This window comes from Pinus tabuliformis, chromosome 9 (assembly GCF_031772625.1).
Source record: "Pinus tabuliformis cultivar Carrire ecotype Pingquan chromosome 9, CPIR1, whole genome shotgun sequence".
NCBI lineage: Eukaryota > Viridiplantae > Streptophyta > Pinopsida > Pinales > Pinaceae > Pinus > Pinus tabuliformis.
In genome coordinates, this window is record NC_142307.1 from 1,178,476,816 (window position 1) to 1,178,485,359 (window position 8,544).

Consider the following 8,544-nt stretch of genomic DNA (forward strand, 5'->3'; position numbering starts at 1 on the left):
CACCTCTACAGCCAATATTTGCTGTTGGGCCATTCGCCAAATGGGGCATCGATTTCATGACATTTAACCCCACCTCGATCGGGGGGCATGGGTATATCATAGTCGTAGTTGACTATTTTACCAAATGGGCCGAGGCGATGCCTACATTAGATAATACTGGTGAAACAGCTGCCCTTTTCTTTTTCAATCATGTAGTCGCCAGATTCGGCGTACCACAGGCTATAGTCGCAGATCATGGATCGCATTTTCGCAATCACATGATGGTCGAATTAGCTGCCAAACTAGGGTTGTCTCACGATAGCTCCACTCCGTATTATCCGCAAGCCAACGAACAAGTTGAAGCGATCAACAAGGTCCTGAAGCGCATGTTGCAAAGGATGATCAGAGTTCACAAAAGAAGGTGGCACCTAATCCTGTACTCAGCCTTGTGGGCTTACCGAACATTGGTAAGGAATGCAATCGGGTTCACACCCTTCCAACTGGTATATGGCCTGGAAGCAGTCTTACCAGTCCAGTGTGAAATCTCGTCTCTCAAACTCGCAATTGATCTCCTCCCCGGAACTTCAGAAGAAGAGGCTCATTTCTTGGAATTAATCCAATTGGATGAAACCCGTCGTGACGCCACTTTGGCTAACGAAGCCCATAAGAAACTAATCAATGCGCAGTTCGACAAAAATGTCAAACCCCGTGTCTTCTCGGAAGGTGACTTGGTCTTGCTTTACGACCAAGAATCCGATAAATTGGGAGCAGGTAAATTTAATTCTTTATGGATGGGCCCCTATATTGTTAAACGAGTGTTAGCAAAAGGAGCCTATGAGTTAATGGATTATGACAGAATTCCACTGGCGCAACCTCGTAATGGGTTGTACCTCAAGTGTTACTATGCATAAATAGTAACCAATATGCTTTTGTTATATTTTTGTTTTTGCTAAAGGGTTTGTTTTGGTCGAGTAATCCACTTTTTACACTTATTGCAGATGTTAAACCTATTGGAGCCATGTGTTGGATATGCTGACGGAGCGATTTGTAGTTCGCGGAACCTGTCCTCCGCAGCCTGGGCCATTTTTGATCCAAGCGGTGAGTTAGTAAGTTTCAGAGGTGTATGTATTGGTCAATCAACGAATAACATCGTTGAGTATAGCGCGTTGATAAAACTTCTCTCTGATGCCATCACCCATGGTATACGCCGACTAATTGTCAGGCTAGACTCACAACTCGTAATACTACAACTCAATGGTATATATTCCGTCCGAAACCCAGCTATTTATCGCATGTTCCTAAGGGTTAAGATTTTGGAAAGACAATTTGATCTTATTCAATACCAACATATTTCCATAAACTTAAACACATTAACCGACTCATTAGCAAACTATGTGTTAGATAGACATTTGCAACATTTATAAAAAAGAAACACATCATCAATGTTTTACATGTGGATCATATAGCTCAACTGAAATAAAACCCCGAAAATCAAAAATATATATAGCTGTTTATGGTTTACATATAATGTTCTGTAACCAAGACAAAATCGGTCACATGACCCAAAAACTCAAAATGCTAGGGGGCACCCTAGTCTAATGATGCTCGTGATAGCAAGTCACAGCTTGTGCGATCATGCGTAAGAGACGAGTCCATCGTCTGGGCACACCAGTAGTATTCCGCTGTAACTGCAAAGGTAGCTCGTCAGTCCTCACATCTGGTATACCGAGAGTGAGGCCCTCAATCTGCTCCTGTAAAGCTGAGAGAGTGTCGGCCACATCGAGGTCATGAAGAATAACTCTTCCGGCGGCCTCTCCTGCTGGGGCAACGGCTGGTACTCTCAGGCGAACTACTGGACGAACAGGACCAACATCTGCATGTACACATGAGTTTGATTAAAGTCTTGATAGAATAAAGCACAAGGACATTATAAATAAAAACAGTAAATAGCAATATGGTCAGAGATTTTACCAATAGCACCCCACTGCTTGCCATCCGACAGTGCTAAATCTGGATCACCTCGGAAGTCCATACCTGCATATGGATACTCGGCATAAACCATCTCCTGACGATCAAACCACCTGAAGAAGGTATCAGAAAATGAAATCTGAGACTGGCCAGCATGCCTAGACATATGGTCAACCCATCTCTGCATACGTGGTTCAGTAGGAGAAGGTAAATCGAGTGCAATGTACTTCGGTTGCATCAGTGGTATCTTCTCCAAGGCAAAGGCGGTCAAAATAGAACCGAACCCAAAGTTCTTCAACCTCCCATTCTTTATCTTGGTCAACTGTTCTTTCATCACAAGAAGTACTGTGTCGCACCAGTTGAACACCTTCGGTTGGAGGCATTCCAAGGCATGCTGCATATAGGATCTGTTGGCTACATGAAGAGACGCACACCGCGTTTAAGCTCGTTAAAAAATGAACTATTCCCTGGTAAATAACCACCGTGAATGTAACATTTCAGCCATTAAAGCCTTGGTCGTGTTTGCACCGTCACCTCCACTTTTCCATTGGCCGATCATTCACCTCCATTTGATTGTTTACCCATTTTGAGGAACAACTGCGAAGAGTGATTTCACTAGCCATCCTTGTGACACTGTCGTGATTGGAAAATTCCAAACCTTACCTGGAATCAGCTGCTACCCATTTTATCACACGTTCCTCAAAAGACGAGTCTTCTTTAAGCTCTTTTCAACTGACTCATAAAATATGAAAAGATTGCCGAGTTTTGGCCTTCCAGCTCGTTAAAGCGACCGGAAGTGCTATCCCTCCTCTAGATTTTAATCTTTTTGGACCTGAGGGATTATTGCACAAAAAGATCAAGTGCTTCTTTTGTTCGGCTCGTTAAAACTATCGAAAATTCATCCCTTCTGTATTTTTTTATACTTTTTCGGACTTAAGGGATTAGATGACGAAAAAGGAATTTTGGAGTTACCTTTACGTACCTTTTCAGACTCTCTAAAAATGAAAAGGACCGAGTTATCTTTGTCGTTAAACTCGTTAAAAAGATTAATAGCGACAAACTTGTCTTTAGACGAGAACGAGTTTCAATATCGCTAGGCTCGTTAAAACATAGCGATGGGTTTGCCCGAAGGGAAAATTATAGAACAAGCATATGTTATCCTCCTCAAGCTTGACAAAAATAAAGAGGTACTGGTCAGCAATGACTGGGGAAAAATTGGGAAGAAAACTCAAAGAATTTTTATTGGTAGCAAGTCGCTCTTGAACATGACACTTCCACTCCGTGCCTGAGTCGGGTTGGGTTGTTTCATTCACCGGTCACATCACCATGGTCACGCCATACCATCCACATTTGGGGTAAATGCTACCAATCCATCACATAAGTGTCGCCGACATGTTCAAGAGAAGTCATCCAGAGAAGTCACCTGTGTCCCATCCACTACCATACATTATACTTCATTCTTTCATGACCGCCATCCTGAACCGTATATCATCATATTGTTTTCACCTCCATCAAAATCATTTGCTCCGTTCTGTGTCATTGATGTGGGATTCATTAAGGCCCTCCTTTGATGGATCGCTTCTTGTCGACACCAGCTCATTATCTAAGAAGTTGATCTAGGAACACCCCATTCAGTACTTTGAAGCTTGCATGCCTCAATGGCAAGTTTCTCACTTCCGGCGACAGGTATACATCAATGACCTTCGACCGAAAGATTTTGCGTGGTGTTCGACGCCAAGTCCTTTATTCACACCATGTGAATTGTACTGCAGTACCTTGAGGGTCATCATCATTATCAGTGATTCCTCTCGCGCTTGTTAACAGTTTACATCATTGACTGGTAATCAAGCGATGTCTTTCCATGTTCGACTTCAAAACATTTCTCACATGGATCGACTTGTACTTAGAGTGAAGATCGGACGAGATTGAAGACCCCGGATCTAGTTTCATCCATCCGGGCTGCGATATATATTCCGGAAAATAAAGACATTGAAATGTACAGCACTGCAGTACAGATAATCATCCTACCAAAAGGATGATGGCTCTATCAGAATCATCAGTCTACCATCAGACGATTGTCTGTCCTATGTACATGAAAATGAATTTATAAAGCTGAGCATGGGAATGCCCGCCTCAGCTAGATCATGAAAATAGTATGAAGATAATGTATTGTATTGTATCTTATTACAGGTCTCCTCCCAGCATTGAAAGAACTTCAGATCCTCCTAATAAAGCATTTCACTCGATAAACAGCCTCATACTTTAGGGGGCAACTGTTATAGACATTTTTGTGCCTTATAGCTCTAAGCATGAAATGTCCATAAACCAAGGGATCCTAAGTCCCTAAAAGTGTTGTTCTGACCCCTAAAGGAACAAGGTCAACAAATTACAGCTTCTCCCAGAAGTTCTCCACCAAAAATTGCTCAGAATCAGTCAAATCAGGATCATTTCAGCTGCTCCACTAGCTAGCTTCGTTGCATAGCACCCAAGTACACTACCTAGGTGCGTTGCAACGCACCTAAATGCACAACCAGGGTGCGTTGAGCTGGAAATGACAAATGGCAATGCCATTCCGCGAGGTGGAAAGACAATGGAAGCTTCCAGAATCTTCTCCAATGACACTTGCCTCATTGAGTTCGACCAAGGATGAGTAAGAGGCTCTCAGTCTCCAAGTGGAAGCAAGAACTGACAGAGAAAAGCTACTAGTCAAATCATAAGTTGACTCATATTCCTTGCATACATCTATATATGGATCCCTCATCCCAGAGATCCAGAGGCTGGAATTTTGGACATTGCAGAGAATTGTTGTTGGTTTAGAGATAGATATCAGAGTATTGGGTGATTTATGCTTTGTTGGAGGTGAAGAGGGGATTCTATGCTGGGAGGTTGATGTTGGATCAGGAATCATCGGTTGTAACTCCTCCTGGATCTTCTTGTTATATCAATAAAACTATTTGAGTTTCTCCTACATGCTTGTGTATCATTGATGTTTGTTACATTTGTATGTTTAGCTTAAATCTGATCCTAAGCTATTTATGAATATAAATCCATGTCTTTGCGTAGTTTTCCTCTTCTGTGATCTTACAGGAACTTGGTGAAGCTGGGAAAGTAAGGGAGCAGGTAGCTGGAAGCTGTCAAAGAGGAGAGAGATTGGATCAAAGGACTAGCACAAGACACAGGTTGGTTCATCCTATTCCTCTTCGTTTATAGTTCATAAAGAAGAATACGAAAGTAGTTTTCTCTATTTGTTTCTAAGGTCACTGTCACACCTTAGTGGGATAGGGTCGTTTTGAGTAGACACTTTTCCCGTTAACAAGTAGCTCCTTGGTCTAAGGGTATCCCTCCAATAATTTCTTCCCTGTTGGCTCAGTTCGAACAATTATCCCCATTATGGAGGATGCTTTGCCTCAAAGACTGGTTACCTTGACAAGAGAATGGTGTTGGTAGGGTTTTTCTAAGTGGTAGAAGGATGAAGTGTATATGAAAGTTCAGAGGAGTGTAAGAATAGGTGGATTATAATAAGGGTTATAGGAATGAATCGGACCATTAGGCACATTTAAAATGATGATTTGGTAATTACTTAGGCGGATTTGGAATGAGGACATGACATGACTTTTAAGTTGTGGCTTATGATGTTTTGTTAGGTAGCCATCACCCTTAAGTTACAATGATTTTGTTTTAATTTTCGGCAGTACTATGTCTTCTTAGTCATATATGCAATATATCAATCCCTATTGCTAAATTAAAGTAGCACATATCTTTCATCCAATTTTTCTAACCTTATTTGTTTTTCTGAAATCTCCTGCAGGTACTTTGCTTTGTCAGTTGTCTTTCAATTCAAATCATCAAGTGTCCTTGTAGGCTAAAAAAAATAATTATTAAGCTGTAGAACCTTGTCGTAGCTACAAAAACTTGTTCGAGCTATGAAAAGTTGTTGATTTTGCAGCTGAAAGAAAAAAAAAAAAAAAACTTTTTAATAAAGGAACTTTATTATTATTATTATTATTATTTTGAAAGGAAAATTTAAAGTGCCAACAAAAATTGGTTTTCACTCTAAATTTTCTGCATAAACTTGCCAACAGCATGTTGGTTTTCATGTTTATACTTTATTTATTTATTATTATTATTATATGTGTGTGTGTGTGTGTGTGTGTGTGTGTGTGTGTGTGTATATATATATATATATAATTTACATATTATTATTATTATTATTTTTAGAGAGTAAATTGAGTAAAAATTTCTAAGGTGGAAAAGAAAAAGAATTCTTCTTAATCATTTTCAGTTCTGAATTATCTTAGAACATTTTAACAAACTCCTCTTTTGTCAATGGCTTCTGGTACAATCTGAGTCGATGTCCATTTACTAATAGAGGAATTTTCTCTTCATCAATAGTCCTGATTCTAACTGCGCCATTGTCAAAAAAACTTTCAACTTCATAAGGTCCAAGCTAGTGGGTTTGGAATTTCCCTTGAAAAATCTTGAATTTTGAATCAAAGAGTAATGCCTAATATCCTGGATGAAATTTCCTTTCCTTAATGTACTTATCATGCCATCTAGATCTTTGTTGTTGAACTAGGCTAGTTCTCTGGAGGGCTTCTTGTCTGATTTCATCAAGTTCATTTAGTTGTCTCATCCTTTGCTTTTGTGCTTCTGATAAGTCAAGATCTAACTGGACTGTTGTCTTATAGGTTTGGATCTGGAACTCTGTCGGAAGTAAGACTTGCTTCCCATAAACAAGTTCATAGGGAGTATGTCATGAAGTATTTCTCCATGTAGTTTTGTAGGCCCATAAAGCTTCTAGAAGATTTTCCACCCGGTCCTTCCTATGTAGATATACAGTCTTAGTAAGGATGGCTTCAATCACATTATTTGTGGACTCAACTTTTCCATTGGCATGTGGATCATATGGAGTAGACTTCCAATGTTTGATTTTGTATTGATCCACAAGCTTCTGCACTAATCTAGATGTGAACTGTGTTCCTTGATCTATTACAATTTCTCTTAGAACACCAAAACGAGTAAAAATATCCACAAAAAGAAATGAAACTACAACATTTTTAGTAGCAAAAGGAAGTGCTTTAGCTTCTACCCATTTAGTGACATAATCAGTACATACCATAATATACTTCTTTTTCTTTGAAGGTGGGTTGATTGGTCCAACAAAATCTAGTGCCCACTTCTCAAATGGTTTGATGAGTACCTGCGGTTGTAGTGGCATTTCATTTGAAACTGTGGGTTTTCCCATTCTTTGACAATTGTCGCATCTTTTAACATATTCTTTGGTGTCCCTAAAAATGGAAGGCCAATAATATCCTAAAAGCAAGATTTTGTAAGGAGTCCTTCTGTCAGAAAAATGTCCCCCACATGGCTCATCGTGGCAAGCTTTAAGTATTTATGGTATTTCATCCTCTCGAACACATCTTCTAATGATGAGATCTGGTCCTATCTTGTATAACTCTTCATTTATCCATGAATAAGATGTGCTATTGTGGACTATTCTTCTCTTTTCTCTAGGAGATAAATGAAATGGAATTTTTCCTGTGGCTAAATAGTTAGCAATATCTGCATACCAAGGTGATTTAGTAGATACTGAAAAAAGATATTCATCAGGAAATTTATCCTCTACGGGTTGATCATTATTTTCATTTTGTATTTTAGATAAAAAGTCAGCAATTGTATTATGTTTTCCTGGCCTATCTAGAATGGTTATGTTGAATTATTGCAACAGTAAGAGCCATCTGGTTATTCTTCCATTAATGACAGGTTTATTCATTAGGTATCTAATGGAAGAATGGTCTGTGTGAACAAAAGTTTCATAGTCAATTATGTAATGTCTGAATTTGTTAATGGCATGAACTACAGCTAAAAACTCCTTTTCAATTACAGTATAATTTAACTATGTAGGAGTTATATTTTTACTGGTATCATAGATTGCAAAAGGAGTAAGATCTTTTTGTCCCAACACAAATCCTAAGGCTGGATCTGAAGCATCTATTAATATATGGAAAGGAAATTTCCAGTTAGGTCCTTTTAAGATAGGTGCTTCAGAAATTCTCTTTTTCAAAGTTTCAAAGGCAGCATGACATTCAAAATCCCAATTGAATTCACTGTCCTTGGTGAGCAATTTAAAGAGTGGGGATGCAATTTTTGTGAATTTTTCTGTGAATCTCCTACAATATCCACTAAAACCGAGAAAACTTCTTACACCTTTTTGACAACTTGGCACTGATAACTTAGAAATGACTTCAACTTTAGATGAGTCTACCTTGATTCCATCTCCTGAAATATGATGACCTAAAACAATTCCTTCGTTAAACATCATGAAACATTTTTCATGACTTAACGAGAGATTTGTTTCTTTACATCTTAGTAATACTTTTTCCAAATTTTCCAGTGGTTCATTGAAAGAATCTCCATAAACTGTGAAATCATCCATGTACACTTCCACACAATCATGAATAAGAACTGAGAAAATTCCAAGGACTGCTCTTTGGAATGTTGCTGGAGCATTTCATAATCTAAAGGGAAGTACTCGGTAAGAATAAGTTCCCCATGGACAAGTGAATGTGGTTTTATCCTGATCTTCAGGGGCCACAT